Below are 16,788 nucleotides of genomic sequence, written 5' to 3'. Positions count from 1 at the left end.
AAAGAGGTGTGGGTGGTCTTTGCAAAGATCATCCTCTCGTTCCCAGGTGGCTTCATCCTCGGTATGGTGGCTCCACTGAACTTTGCAAAACTTAATAACCTTGCTACGGGTGACTCGGTTGGCAAATTCAAGAATCCTGACTGGCTTCTCCTCATAGGTCAAATCACTGTCCAACTAAATCGCCTCCAAGGGTACTGTATCTCTTAATGGTATATCGGCCATCTCAGCATGACATTTCTTCAGCTGTGAAACATGAAATACATCATGAACTCCTGACAGTCCTTCAGGTAACTCCAACTTGTAGGCAACTTCTCCCATACGTTCCAAAACACGATACGGTCCTACAAATCTTGGGGCTAATTTTCCCATGATTCCAAAACGTTTCACTCCTCGCAAGGGTGACACTCGCAGATATGCTCTATCTCCAATTTCATAGGTTACCTCCTTGCGTTTTGAATCTGCATAACTCTTCTGCCTGGACTGAGCTACCTTCAGTCTATCTCGGATCAGCTTAACTTTCTCTTCGGACTACTTGATCAAATCTGGTCCAAACAACTGTCGGTCTCCGACTTCATCCCACATCAATGGTGTTCTGCACCTTCGTCCATACAGGGCTTCGAATGGTGCCATCTTCAAACTAGCTTCGTAGCTATTGTTATATGAGAACTCCGCGTAGGGCAAATTGTCATCCCAACTAGATCCATAATCTAGCGCACATGCCCTCAACATATCCTCTAGAATATGGTTGACTCTCTCGGTCTGTCCATCTATCTACGGGTGGAATGATGTACTGAACTCCAACCTTGTCCCCAAAGTTTGGTGCAGCTGATGCCAAAACTTTGAAGTAAACTGTGTGCCTCTATTTGATACGATGGTCCTTGGAACTCCATGCAGACATACGATCTTGGTCATATATATCTTGGCCAACTTTGCACTTGTATAGGTGGTTTTCACTGGGATAAAGTGAGCTACTTTGGTCAAGCGATCCACTACTACCCATGTAGAATCATATCCTGATTTGGTCCTGGGAAATCCGGTGATGAAATCCATGCCAAGTTTATCCCACTTCCATTCGAGTATCGGCATAGGCTGTAACAATCCCGCTGGCTTTTGATGCTCTGCCTTCACTCTTTGACACACATCGCATATGACTACATACTCGGCAATATCCTTCTTCATACCAGTCCACCAGAAACGTTCCTTCAAATCCAAATACATCTTGGTGTTTCCGGGGTGTATCGAGTATGGTGAGTCATGAGCCTCCTGTAGTATTAACTTCCTGATCTCTGTGTTATTGGGCACATAAACCCGGTCCTCAAACCATAAGGTGTCGTTCTCATCCTCACGAAAACCTTTGGCCTTTCCTTCGCTCATTCTCTCTTTTATCTCGACAATCTCTTTGTCATCCTTATGAGCTTCTCGAATCTTTCTTAACAATGTAGACTGAACTTCCATTTTTGCAACCAAACCTCTAGGAACAATCTCCAATCAAAGTTCCCTGAGATCTTCTGCTAACTCCTTTGGCAATCCCATGCTTACTACGGTGTTAGCATAACTCTTCCGACTCAAAGCGTCTGCTGCGACATTGGCCTTGCCTGGATGATAGTGAAGCTTCATGTAATAATCCTTTATAAGCTCCAACCATCTTCTCTGCCTAAGGTTCAACTCCTTCTGTGTGAAAATGTACTTCAAACTCTCATGATCCGTGTACACATCACAACGATTTCCAATAAGGTAATGTCTCCAGGTCTTCAACACATGCACTACGGCTGCTACAATTCGTGCGGTTTTAGTTGTCGTGAGGCATACGAAACATATCTTCCATCCTGCATAAGCACACTTCCAAGTCCTAGGCGAGAAGCGTTTCAATACACATGGAAATCCTTACGTATATCCGGCAGAATCAGCACTAGGGCTGTAGTCAAACGTTTCTTTAACTCCTGAAAACTCGTGTCACATTCTTCCATCCATTTAAACGTGGTATCCTTTTTCAATAACTCTGTCATTGGCTTCGCAATCTTGCAAAAATTCTCAATGAATCTCCGATAGTATGCTGCGAGTCCAAGAAAACTGCGGATCTCGCTAACTGAAGTGGGTGCCAACCATTCAGTGACTGACTGAACCTTAGTGGGATCTACTGCTACACCTTCTCCTGATATAACATGTCCAAGGAATCCGACTTCCTTTAACCAAAACTCACATTTGCTGAACTTGGCATACAACTAGTGTTCCCTGAGTTTCTCGAGAACTAAACGCAAATGCTCTTTGTGCTCCTCCTTGTTCTTCGAGTATACCACTATATCATCAATGAACACCACAACAAACTAATCCAAATATTCCATGAACACTTTGTTCATCATGCTCATGAAGTAGGCAGGGGTGTTAGTCAGTCCAAATGACATGACCGTATACTCATATAACCCGTACCTTGTGGTAAATGCGGTTTTAGGTATAACCTTTTCCCGGATCTTCAGTTGGTGATATCCTGATCGCAGATCGATCTTTGAAAACACCTTAGCTCCTTCCAACTGGTCAAACAAATCATTGATCATCGGCAGTGGGTATTTGTTCTTGATCGTCACCTCATTCAATGCACGATAATCAACAACCATCTTAGAGTCTTATCCTTCTTCTCAACCAAAAGCACTGGGGCTCCCCATGGTGATGAACTCCGTCGGATGTAACCTTTCTCCAATAACTCCTTGACCTGTTTCTTAATCTCCTCCAGATCATTTGCGGGCATCCGGTAGGGTCTCTTTGATATTGGCCCGTTACCTGGCAATAGCTCTATCAAAAACTCGATGTCTCGATCCGGCGGCATACCTGGTAACTCCTCTGGAAAAACATCCGGGTAATCCTTCACTACACGCACTTCCTCCTGAACAACTCCCGTGAGGGTATTCACTTGGCTACAACTTGGCGCATGCCTAGATACATACTTAATCCTTTTTCCCTCAGGGGTGGTGAGACAAATTGACTTACTAAGACAGTCAATTCTTCCTCCATACTTTGACATCCAGTCCATGCCTAATATCACATCCAATCCTTGTGACTCCAAGATTATTAGGTCGGGCGGAAAAACATGGCTACCAATGATTAAGGGTATCTGGTCGCACCATCGACTAGCCATATACTCTGCTCTAGGTCAACTCACTAACAGAAGGGTCCTAAGGGTTTGGGTTGGTAGTTTAAACTTATCCACGAATTCCCTTGATATGTATGAATGCGATGCACCAGTATCAAAAAGAATAAGGGCGGTAAAAGACTTAACCAAAAACTTACCAATAACTGCGTCTGGCTGCTCTTCAACCTCCTCCACATTAACGTGGTTCACTTGTCCTTTATTGAATGGATTGGCCTTCTTTCCAGCGCTCCCATTACCGTTTCCATTCTTCGCTTTAGGGCACTCCGTGGCATAGTGTCCAGTCTTCCCGCACTTGAAACAAGTAACGTGGCTTAGGTCTTTCTTGGCGAGTGTGGCTGGATTGCGGCGGTTCTGATTGTTGCTTGCTCCATTTCCATTCCCATTCCTTGGGCCAGTATGGTTATGGTTACTTCCTCCATTGTGGGTGTGGCCTCCATGGTTATAAACTAGTCCTCCCGAGTTCGGGGTTAGGCGAGGCTTCTGCTGAGCTCCTGAATTATACCTTCCTTGTCCATACTTCCTCTTACGGCTCTCAATCTGCTGCTGCTTCCGTTCAATCATGAGAGCTTTATCTACCAACTCCTGGTAGTTGTTGAATGTTGCCACCATCAACCGCATGCTCATCTCATCATTTAGCCCTTCCATAAACTTCTCCTGCTTTGCGGCATCTGTGGCCACATCATCAGGGGCATATCGAGATAACTTGCTAAACTCATCCGCGTACTGAGCCACAGTACGGCTCCCCTGGCGTAAGTTGCGAAAGTCACGCTTCTACATACTCATAGCTCCAGTTGAGACATGGGTTGTACGGAAAGCTTGCTGAAACTGGTCCCATGTAACAGTGGCTATAGGGTAGGTGACAGTGTAATTCTCCCACCATGAGGCTGCTCGTCCATCCAACTGATGTGCGGAAAAGTGCACCTTCTCAGCATCTGTACATCCTGCAGTGGTTAACTCCCTTCCAATCCTGCGGAGCCAATCATCTGCCTCTATCGGCTCGGTGCTACTGGAAAACACCGGCGGCTACAACCTCAGAAAGCGGGCTAAGTTGTCAACTGGTGGCGGTGGGTTGTTGTTGTTGTTGCCTTGGTTATGAACTAACAACTACATCAGGGTATTCTGCTGCTGGATCAACTGAGTGAGCTCCGGTGGGAAAGTAAATCCGGAGTCACGTCTCGGAGGCATCTGATGGGTTTAGAGGGGAGAGATTAGAATAGAATGAGGTCTAATGAGAGAAACACTACTGAGGGAGTCCTGGATTAGGGGGTATCCGGACAGCCGAATTATGACCTTTGGCCGGACTGTTGGACTATGAAGATACAAGATTAAAGGCTTCGTCCCGTGTCCGGATGGGACTCTACTTGGCGTGGAAGGCAAGCTAGGCAATACGGATATGTATATCTCCTCCTTTGTAACCGACCTTGTGTAACCCTAGCCCCCTCCAGTGTCTATATAAACCGGAGGGTTTTAGTCCGTAGAACAACAGACAATCATACCATAGGCTAGCTTCTAGGGTTTAGCCTCTCCGATCTCGTGGTAGATCAACTCTTGTACTATTCATATTATCAAGAATAATCAAGCAGGATGTAGGGTTTTACCTCCATTAAGAGGGCCCGAACCTGGGTAAACATCATGTCCCCTGCCTCCTGTTACCATCCGCCTTAGACGCACAGTTCGGGACCCCCTACCCGAGATCCGCCGGTTTTGACACCGACATTGGTGCTTTCATTGAGAGTTCCTCTGTGTCATCATCATTAGGCTTGATGGATCCTTCAATCATCGATAGAGATGCAGTCTAGGGTGAGACTTTTCTCCCCAGACAGATCTTTGTATTTAGCGGCTTCGCACTGCGGGCCAACTCGCTCGGCCATCTGGAGCAGATCGAGAGTTACGCCCCTGGCCACTAGGTCAGGTTTGGAAGCTTAAACTACACGGCCGATATCCGCGGAGACTTGATCTTCGACGGATTCAAGCCCCTGCCTAGTGCGCCACACGGTCACGATGAGCATGATTTAGCTCTGCCATCGGACAATGTTCAGGAGATCACGCCGGCAATCGCTCTGACCCTCATTTCGGAGCCAGTTATGCCATCCATGGACGGGTGGATAGACCCTGCCACAGAGGCCATATCCTCAGCGGCGATCGAGCCGAATATCGACCTTACCCTTCACGAGAGCCGTGATGCCAAGCTGCCGGATCCTTCCCCGGCCACGGACTCCGAACCGCCTGCGCCCGTGCTAATCGAATCCGACTGGGCGCCGATCATGGAGTTTACCTCCGCGGATATATTTCAGCACTCGCCCTTTGGTGACATAATGAACTCATTAAGGTCTTTCTCCTTGTCAGGAGAGTCCTGGCCGAACTATGTCCGGCAGGATTGGGCTGCGGATGACGAAGAAATTCGCCGCCCACCCACCACCCACTTAGTAGCCACTGTCGATGATTTGACCGACATGCTCGTGAAAGTGCAACTATCCCTAGGTGGTTTTGGTAATTCATAACAACATATAGCTCATTGAGCTAATGCTATTCCAAGATGATTATTTCAGGAAAGCTCAATGATTGGCATGGCATGGATGTGAAAGTGGAACCCTCAAAATGCTAAGGACAAGGGATTGGCTCAAGCTCAAAAGCTCAAGACTCTTCATTTTATATTTTAGTGATCCAAGATCACATTGAGTCTTTAGGAAAAGCCAATACTATCAAGGAGGGATGATGTGTTGCTCAATGAGCCTCTTGCTTCATGTGCTTAGTGATATGCTCCAAAACCCTCAACTACTTTCCCATATCCACATATGACCTAAACCCTAAGCAAAACTCGGTCCTACCGATTCTTCCTATCCGGCGCCACCGAGTTTCACTTGTCATAAGCCACTGCCAAACCCTAGCAATTCGGTTCTACCGATAGGGATCTCGGTCTCACCGAGATGGGATTGCAAACTCTGTGTTTCCCTTTCGTAACTTTTCGGTCTCACTGAAAGAGCGAATCGGTCCCACTGAGATTGCAATGTAAATTCAGTGTTTCCTTTTTGTAACTTTTTGGTCTCACCGAAAGAGCAAATTGGTCCCACCGAGTTTGCCTGACCAACTCTCTGGTTAGCTAATTACCAAATTCGGTCTCACCGAGTTTGTGTAATCGGTCTCACCGAGATTATGTTATGCCCAAACCCTAACCATATCGGTCCCACCGAGTTGCATGTCAGTCCCACCGAAAATCTCTAACGGTCACTAGGTTTACATTTTTGGTCCGACCGAGTTTGTTGATTCGGTCCCACCGAGATTGGAAAACTATGTGTAACGGTTGGATTTTGTGTGGAGGCTATATATACCCCTCCACCTCCTTTTCATTCGTGGAGAGAGCCATCAGAACACATACACAATTCCAACTCATATGTTCTGAGAAAGAACCACCTACTCATGTGTTGAGATCAAGACATTCCATTCCTACCATATGAATCTTGATCTCTAGCCTTCCCGAGTTGCTTTCCACTCAAATCTTCTTTCCACAAAATCCAAATCCTATGAGAGAGAGTTGAGTGTTGGGGAGACTATCATTTGAAGCACAAGAGCAAGGAGTTCATTACCTACACACCATTTGTTACTTCTTGGAGAGTGGTGTCTCCTAGATTGGCTAGGTGTCACTTGGGAGCCTCCGACAAGATTGTGGAGTTGAACCAAGGAGTTTGTAAGGGCAAGGAGATCGCCTACCTCGTGAAGATCTACCGCTAGTGAGGCATGTCCTGTGTGGGCGATGGCCATGGTGGGATAGACAAGGTTGCTTCTTCGTGGACCCTGTGTGGGTGGTTGCTTCTTCGTGGACCCTTCGTGGGTGGAGCCCTTTGTGGACTCGCGCAACCGTTACCCTTTGTGGGTGGAGCCCTTTGTGGACTCGCGCAACCGTTACCCTTTGTGGGTTGAAGTCTCCATCAACGTGGATGTAGGATAGCACCACCTATCCAAACCACGGGAAAAACATCCGTGTCTCCAATTGCGTTTGAACTCTCCAAACCCTTCCCTTTACATTCTTGCAAGTTGCATGCTTTACTTTCCGCTGCCAATATACTCTTTGCATGCTTGCTTGAATTGCGTGATGATTGCTTGACTTGTCCTACAATAGCTAAAATCTGCCAAGAACTAAAATTGGGAAAAGGTTAAGTTTTTATTTGGTCAAGTAGTCTAATCACCCCCCTCTAGACATACTTTCGATCCTACAGCTCGACTTCGACTCCGAAGACATCGACGGCATGGACGATGATGCAGGAGGCGAACAAGAACCACTGCCCACAGGGCACTGAACAACCACCTCGTCATGTCACATATATATGGTCGACACACCCAAAGAAGGCAATGACGACTGGACAGCGGAGGATGACCCCTCCAAGAAGCAACCCAAGCGCCGACATCAGCGGCGCCGCTCTAAGTATCGCCTAAGCAAAAGCAGTGACACCGGCACAGGAGATAATAGCACTCCGGACAGTGCCAAAGACGACAACTATCCCCTCGAGCAAGATTTAGGGCAGGAGGATGGAGAAGCCAGCCCTCCCGAGAGAGCGGCAGATGGAGAAGCGGAGGATGATAATTACATGCCTCCCTCCGAATATGAGGCAAGCCTCGACGATGACGAATTCGTCGTACCTGAGGATCCCGTCGAACAAGAGCGCTTCAAGCGCCGTCTTATAGCCACGGCAAATAGCCTTAAGAAAAAGCAACAGCAGCTTCAAGCTGATCAAGATTTGCTAGCTGACAGATGGACTGAAGTCCTTGTGGCCGAGGAATATAAACTCGAACGCCCCTCCAAGAGTTACCCAAAGCGCAGGTCGCTACCCCGACTGGAGGAGGAAGCACCAAAACCTACATCTCCAGCGTATGACGCGGCTGATCGGGCACCTCGTGGCCGCGACAGAGAGGCATTTCAGCCAAAAGCTCAGCCCGCACCCCGACGCCACTCAAATAAAAATGTCAAGGCATGGGGAAATATGCCAGACCTGCGAGACGTATTGGAGGACAAAGCAAAACACGCAAGATCCATCTACGGGTCACGAGGGCGCGCCACTATGCGAGACGATAACTGTCACGCCGGATACAGTAAAAGTAAATCCGGCCAGGCCGAACACAGCGGACAAGACTCATTTGAGCTGCGTCGCGATATAGCCCAGTATAGAGGCGCTGCACACCCCCTATGCTTCACAGACGAAGTAATGGATCACCAAATCCAAGAGGGTTTCAAACCCGTAAATATCGAATCATACGACAGCACAACAGATCCTGCGGTATGGATCGAGGACTTCCTCTTACACATCCACATGGCCCGCGGTGATGATCTACATGCCATCAAATACCTCCCACTCAAGCTCAAAGGACCAGCTCGGCATTGGCTCAACAGACTGCCAGCAGAATCCATTGGCTGTTGGGAAGATCTGGAAGCCGCATTCCTCGACAACTTCCACGGCACTTATGTGCGACCACCAGACGCCGATGACTTGAGCCACATAACTCAGCAGCCAGAGGAATCGGCCAGGCAATTCTGGACACGGTTCCTGACAAAGAAAAACCAAATTGTCGAATGTCCGGATGCAGAGGCCCTAGCAGCTTTTAAGCACAACATCCACGACGAGTGGCTCGCCCGGCACCTCGGCCAGGAAAAGCCGAAATCTATGGCGTCCCTCACGACACTCATGACCCGCTTTTGCGCGGGAGAAGACAGCCGACTGGCTCGCAGCAATAACATATCAAAGAACCATGGTACTTCGGATACCAAGGATGGCAATGGCAGGTCACGTCGCAACAAACACAAGCGCCGCATTAACAACGACAATAACGAGGATACGACAGTCAATGCCGGATTCAAAGGCTCTAAACCCGGTCAGTGGAAAAAGCCATTCAAAAGAAGCACTCCAGGCCCGTCCAGTTTGGACCGTATACTCGATCGCTCGTGTCAAATACACGGCACCCCCGACAAGCAAACCAACCACACCAACAGGGATTGTTGGGTGTTCAAACAGGCCGGCAAGTTAAATGCCGAAAACAAAGATAAGGGGTCACATAGCGATGACGAGGAGGAGCCCCGGCAGCCGAACACCGGAGGATAGAAGAAGTTCCCCCCACAAGTGCGGATGGTGAACATGATATACGCAACCCACATCCCCAAGAGGGAGCGGAAGCATGTGCTAAGGGACGTATATGCGTTGGAGCCAGTCGCCCCAAAGTTCAACCCATGGTCCTCTTGTCTGATCACCTTCGATCGCAGGAACCACCCCACAAGTATCCGTCATGGAGGATTCGCCGCACTGGTCCTAGACCCAATCATTGATGGATTTCACCTCACTCGAGTCCTTATGGATGGCGGCAGCAGCCTGAACCTGCTTTATCAGGACACAGTGCGCAAAATGGGTAAAGACCCCTCAAGGATCAAACCCACAAAAACGACCTTCAAAGGCGTCATACCAGGTGTATAGGCCCATTGCACAGGCTCAGTCACACTGGAAGTCGTCTTCGGATCCCCGGATAACTTCCAAAGTGAGGAGTTAATCTTCGATATAGTTCCGTTCCATAGTGGCTATCATGCACTGCTCGGGCAAACCGCATTTGCGAGATCCAATGCGGTACCACATCATGCATACCTCAATCTCAAGATGCCAGGACCTCAGGGGGTCATCACAGTTAATGGAAACACAGAGCGCTCTCTCTTCACGGAGGAGCACACTACGTCCCTCGCAGTAGAAGCGCAAAGCAGCCTCTTAAGGCAATCCACCAGTTCGGTGATTAAGGACCCAGACAACTTCAAGCGCGCCCAGAGTAATTGGCAATAAGACCGCCTGGCACGTTCCGAGCTCGCATAGCAATGCGCCCCCCACGCCAGTCCTAGCCAAACGGCGAAATCCGTGCCACGCGTACATAATTACGCATTGAAAATACCATGGGCATAGGTGGGGAGGGGGCACGACTACGGCAGGCCCCAAGACGCGTCTCAACCGCACTAGGGGCTTTCCGCTTTGTTATTTTTTTTCTCTTTCAGGACTTCAATCTCTGGAAACCCTGTCCGGCAGTATGATTGTCGGACACATGATGCAGCAACCAAGGAGGCAGAAAGCTACGTCGCACCATGGAACTTTCAGGTGGATCCCGATAATGAGTGAAATATTTTCTTTAAATACCATTCCTCAGCTTGCCCTTGGAGGGGACATGTCAAATAGTCCTCCTTTTTGCTTATCGCATTACTTGTATCATTCTGCTTTAACGCACCTTTTTGAATAAACAATGCATAGCACTAGACTATTATCGCATTCTCTATTCTTCCTTATATATATATACATATATACATAAACACTATTCTGATCACGGGATCAGAATAATATTCTGATCACAACCTGACATGCCCCGCTAGTAGTACGTTGAACTTCCCTCTAAACTAGGTTGAACTTCCGCCAACATTGCCCAAATGGGGCTTGCGATATACCATTGGAAAGCTATGGACCCCAATATCATGACCCAACTTAAATTTTTGGCAAAATATAAGCGGTTTAAGAGCAGTTTTGAAAACCGTTTTTTCTTCGCACAAAAAACGTGAATCGTATATTCGATCGCATTTCTAAACCGTTTATCGGAATGAGGCATATAATATGGCGTTGGAAAGCTGCTGCAAAACCGCTCCTTCCACATGTTGAAAGTTTTCTCTAATTCCCTATGGTTAAATGGTAATTTGAAAAAGCATAAATTTTGTAATCCGAACAGCTGAGTTCGTTTTTTCGATGTCATTTCTAAACAGATAATCCAATGGAGGCATATGATACGGCGTTGAAAAGCTTATGAAAATGCGCTACTTTTTCATCTTGAAAGTTTTTTTTTCTAATTTTGAATGGTTTAAGAGTAATTTAGAAAATGGTCCAAGTCCTATCGAGTTCATATTTTCGAGCTAATTTTTTAACCGTGCATCCGAATGCAGCAAATGATATGGCGTTAGAAAGCTTGAACAAATGCGAAACTTTTTGGTATGTATTGTTTCTCCCAATTATTTGCGGTTTTAAGTCAGTTTCGAAAATGGCAAAAAACGTATTTTCGCCGTAATTTCTATGAACTTTTTCGGAATGGGGCAAATAATATACCGCTGAAAAGCTACGGAAAATGCGAAACTTTTTCATGCTGATGGTTTTCTATTATTCCTAGCCGTTTTCAGGTAATTTTGAAAACGGCGGGATCATGCGTTCCACCTTTATCGCAAAACAGATTCTTCGAAAATGCACCGCGTGAAGAACCTGAACTTCTCGGCGCGTGTACCTGAACTTCACTCTGTTTTTCACGTGATTTTTTTGCTCGTAGGTCTCCATCCACTGCTCGTAACTCTCCATCCATTCACCAGAATTGAGCAGGTGCTATATCGATGGAAAGCTGTTATAAGCACGCAAGTTTCCCGTGTTGATCATCTTTTCATACTCGCGACAATTTTAAAATTTTTCATCTGAAATTCATTCAGCGTAGTAGTTGAACTTCATACTGTTTTCACGTTGAACTTCTGTGACGTATTTTCGTTTGTAATTTTCTCATCCATTCGTCAGTGTTACACAAATGATATTCTTGTTGTACAAACCTCTCTCAAAATATATTTTTTAACTTTCTCCGACGGAGTACTTGAACTTATAACGACAACAAATTTAGCCTTTGCATTTTTATTATTTTTTAATACCAAATGCACATCATGTAGAACGTGAACTTCTGGTAGTTTATCAACCTGAACTTCTCTCGGTTACGTGAAAATATCTAAGTTTTTTATAAATATTAATCTGAATTTCTTAATCCTTTTTTGTGAACTTTGAAGCGCTCCATTTTTAAAAGTTGAACTTCTTGTTATTTTATTTTTGAACTTCTTGCTTCCATTGTTTCATAATGTGGGAAATTTGAGTTTTCTATAATCATCGAACTGCTCCATCTTTTTAATATGGACTTCCTGGTTTTTTCAATATGAACTTCACCTATTTATATTTTGAGTAAAGAATTGCATTCGATTTTTATACGGAAAAAATCAAACATGGAAATACAAGGTGAACCTCTCTCGCAAGAATTTTTGAACTTCTCCGGATAGAGCACTTGAACTTCTTTCAACAAACCTTTAAGATTTTATTTTTCTATATTTTTTTCTCACCTAAAATGCATTCCTTGCAGTACTTGAACTTCTCGTTATTTTCACTATGAACTTCTATCACATTTTTGTGTATACGTCGAATTACACGCAATTGAAGGTCGGACGTCATTTTTTGCCATTTTTAAAACATGTAATTGGAGGTCGGACGTCCCCAATATAAATTCTGAATCATGCACAAAGGTGCACGTGAACTTCTTGCAACAAACTTTTTTAAGCTTTTTGTTTTCTATTCTTATTTGGAATGCATTCTGTGTAGTAGTTGAACTTCCCGATGTTTTCACCTTGAACTTCTGTCACCTATTTTTGTTCAACCTCTCACAATTTTTTTTGAACTCTCTCGGGCCGAGCACTTGAACTTCTAGCAAAAAAACTTTTAGCCTTTGCCTTTTCATTCTTTTTTAATATAAAATGCACACCGTATAGTACATGAACTTCTGGTAGTTATCAATATAAACTTCTCTCAGTTACGTGAAAATATCCGAGTTTTTTATAGACACTCTACCTTTTTACTTTCAACATCATTGTGTACCTTTAGTATCGAGGAAAAATCTAAGATTTTTATAAATATTTTGAACTTCTATGTTATTAAATTTTGAACTTCTCCATTTTTAGTTAAATGTAGAAACTTTATCTTTTTTATAACTTTTTGAATTGCTCCTTTTTATTTTTGAACTTATTGGTTTGTTCTTTAGTAACGGGGAAAATCATAGTTTTGTCATAAACATCGGACCACTCTCGTTAATTTAATATGAACTTCTAGTTTTAAAACATTGATTGAACTGTTTTTTGTTTTTTTGGTTGTTTTGTAAAATGATGATACCCTTTAGCAACAAAAAACATATTTTTTATAGACATCAGACTATTCTATTTTTTTCAATTGTTTGAACCTCTTTGTATTTTTCTAGAAATGTGAAAAATTGGAGTTTTTTTTTACTAAATGTCGAACTTCTTCTTTATTTCAAACCGAACTTCTTGGTTTATTCATTAGTAACGTGAAAAATTCGAGTTTTTTAATATAATATCGAACTGCTCCGTCTTTTGAAATTGAACTTCATGGTTTATTATTATTGTAAACATCAAACTTGGTTGGTTTTTAAATTTGAACTTCATAGTTTTATTTTTCTTAAAATGGGGAAATTTGATCTTTAGAATCATTGAAACTTTCCCCTTTTTCCTATTTGAACTTTGGTACATGTCATCAAGTGAATCAGCAAACAGATTTCATGTACGTGGGCACTAAGAAGCACATATGCTTCTACTCGATAGAACAAGTGTACTGGACCACATATATCCAAAGAAAAAATGCAAGTAACTGAAAATGTAAAAGTCAAAGCAGCAGGAGCAACACGGTGTGTGTAGCAGCCAGTCACACACACAAACACCTTACGAGTGCAAAACTGCAGGCATTACTTCTCATTCTAACCCCCAACGTCACCAATGCATATGTCTGAACTTCGACAACCATCAAGTTGTTTTAACTAATTGAAAATGCTTTTTTACATAAATGGCTGTAGCACACTCTCACGCATATAGCACGCACGCACACATCCATGACAAAGAAAGCCGAAGGGGAAATAATGGCAAGCCGCCGGCGTCCTCCTTCCTCGGCCATGGCATAGCCGGTTCGAGAGCCGCTGCCCCGGCAAGGGAGATGGGGAGAGGAGAATCGGAAAGACCAAGAAGGGAGGGAGGCTCAGAGGAGCTGCGTGGAACCATCAAGCTTGAGCACGGGAAGGAAAGCGCCATCGTTGTGCTACGGCGGGGGCGGCGAGTGGTGGTTGTTGCAGCTCGGAGGTGCAGGGAAGAGCGTCGGCGGCCTTTAGCACCGAATGAGAGGGCCGGCCGCATCGGAGGGGATGGAAGGTCGCGCTGGAGGGGATAGAAGGCCGCGAAGGAGCGGAGGGAAGGTCAGATCCGCGCAGAGAGGGCATCGTGCTGGTGGGCGACGATGGGATGGGCTCTTTGGTAGTGGTGGGCGGCGGCGCCACCGGATCGAGGCTGTGCCTGGGCGGCAACGCTGGTGCGTAGTTGGGGGGAGAAGGTGGTGGCCGACATGGAAAAGGGCAGCTAACATCTGTTGGCCGGACACTCGCCGGAATGTGGCGAGATAAGCGGCGGGCCAGGAGGAGGCACGGGCAGCGGCGCCAGGAGGAGGCGGGGGTGGTGCGTCGAGGGGAGGCGCGGCGAAGGTGCGTCAGGAGATGGCGGAGTGGAGGCGCGCCGGGAGGAGGCGGTCGGCGGCGCCAGGAGAAGGCGAGGGCGGCGGCGCGCTTGAAGGAGGCGGGGCAGGCGGCGGCGGTGGATCGGGAGGACATGGTGGGCAGCAGGTGGATCAGGGGAGTTGGGGAGAGCTACGGTAGTGGGGTGGGTGGGTTGGCTTTTTTCAGTCGGTCGGTTCCGGAACATGTCGATCGCCCCTATATAGGGTGTCATGATCCAAATAACTATTCTAATCCTGGGATTAGAATAGTGTGGTCCTATATTCATTCATGACATTCAGCACCCATACACTCTGGTACGGCCAATACGCTAGGGGCTTCGGCATACCCCATAATACGGCGTGAGAAGTCCGAACACTTTCGACAGTGCGGCACCCTGAACTTATAGCATTATATGCATCAGCTCCGAATCATGTCTTGGGTCAATAGTTGGGTTTGCCCAGCTCCCATGTTTTGGTACCTTACGTTCCGCTATATCGGCTAAGGTAGCACTGGGAGAACTACTACGATTGTGCCCCGGTTCAGCTGGGCTAAGCACCTCAGTAGAGAAAGCTAAAAGTGACTGTCATGATAAGGCGAGAGCTGGTCGTTGTTCGAGAGGTTTCGAGTCCCTAAAGACTTATGCCGCTTAGAGCGAGGTGTCGGCTTTGTTCGGCTTAAGGCGTGTATAGCACCCCGAATTCGGCCTTCCGAATACTAGGGGCTTCGCCAAAATTTAAAATTGTAGAATTCTATGGCTAAGTGAGAGTGATAAAGCATTACAGTCCGATTGCCTTGTTCGTTGTGCTGAGCACCTCCCTCGAAGGACCCAAAAATGGGGAAAAGAGTGCTCAGGTTTATCCCGAACACCCCAGCACTCGTGGCATGAGGGCAGAAGCCAACGACTAGCCATCTCTCAGATTTAATAAACAGCCGAACTGAAGGTCATATTTTAAATTCAAACAAGCGTTGCATAGCGCATATGAACAAGTTTTCATAATACAGGATCACACGAGCAAGTTCACTCAAAAATTACATCGTTCGCACACTCGTCCGCCACAAGATGGGCACCCTTCAGGACACCCTCATTATACATTTCGGGGTGGCGATGCTCCTTGCCCTGCGGCGGCCCCTCCTTCACCAGCTTCTCAGCGTCCATCTTGGCCTAGTGCACCTTTGCACGGGCAAAAGCCCGGGGGGCACCTTCGATACAGACGGACCGCTTGATGACTTCCAGCCGTGGGAAGACATCCACAAGCCGCCTCACCAGGCCGAAGTAGCTGTTGGGAAGAGAGTCACCAGGCCATAGCCGGACTATCAAGCCCTTCATGGCCTGTTCGGCTGCCTTGTGCAGCTCGACCAGTTGCTTCAGTTGGTCGCTCATAGGCATCGGGTGTTTAGTCCCAGTGTACTAAGACCAGAACAACTTCTCCGTCGAGCTTCCCTCCTCGGCCTGGTAATATTTTGCGGCATCCGACACGCTGCGGGGAAAATCTACGAATGCTCCTGGAGAGCTCTAGACTCGGGTAAGTAACAAGTAATTTACTTTCACATGCTTGCTTTGCATATTGAATGCCTTACCCGCTGCTATCTTCCTCATCGCCTCAATTTCCTGGAGGGCCTTTTGGGCTTCAGCCTTAGCATGCTTTGTGCTCTCGAGGGCCGCGGCAAGCTCGGACTCTCGCGTCTTCGAGTCAAGATCCAAAGCCTCGTGCTTCTGCACAAGAGCCTGAGCTCTTGCTGCACCTCGCCCACCCGTGCCTCTTGTTCTTCCCGCTCGGTGCGATCCTTGGCTGCTTTGTTTTCGGCCCCAGACAGCGCTTGCTTCAGGGTCGCCACTTCGGTCGTGGCCCCTGGCAAATTCATGATGATCCTGTCATTTCGCAACCACATTTTCTTTTATATATAGACAAGGTATTACTTACCTTTGTTCTCCTCCAGCTACCTCTTGGCAAGGCCGAGCTCTTTCTCGGACCTCTCGAGGTCCTACTTCAATGCGGTGACCTCCGCAGTCAGTGCGGCAGAGGTCAGCAGCGAAGCCTGCATACACATACAGACATACTTATATTTGACTCCTGCACATATTATTTGATCCTCTATTCGGCTTTTCTTGTGAACACCAAACAGAGCATCAGGGGCTACTATCTATGCGGTAATATTTTTCCTATATTTTAAATACTTACCTCAAAGCCTGTTAGAAGGCTGACACAGGCTTCAGTCAATCCGCTCTTGGCGGACTGAACCTTCTTGATCACCGCACTCATAATAGTGCGGTGCTCTTCGTCGATGGAAGCTCCGCGAAGCGCTCC

This window comes from Triticum urartu, chromosome 4A (genome assembly GCF_056163025.1).
Source record: "Triticum urartu cultivar PI428250 chromosome 4A, HENAU_Tu73, whole genome shotgun sequence".
In the NCBI taxonomy this organism is placed as follows: Eukaryota; Viridiplantae; Streptophyta; class Magnoliopsida; order Poales; family Poaceae; genus Triticum; species Triticum urartu.
Note: the sequence above shows the minus strand (reverse complement) of the source record.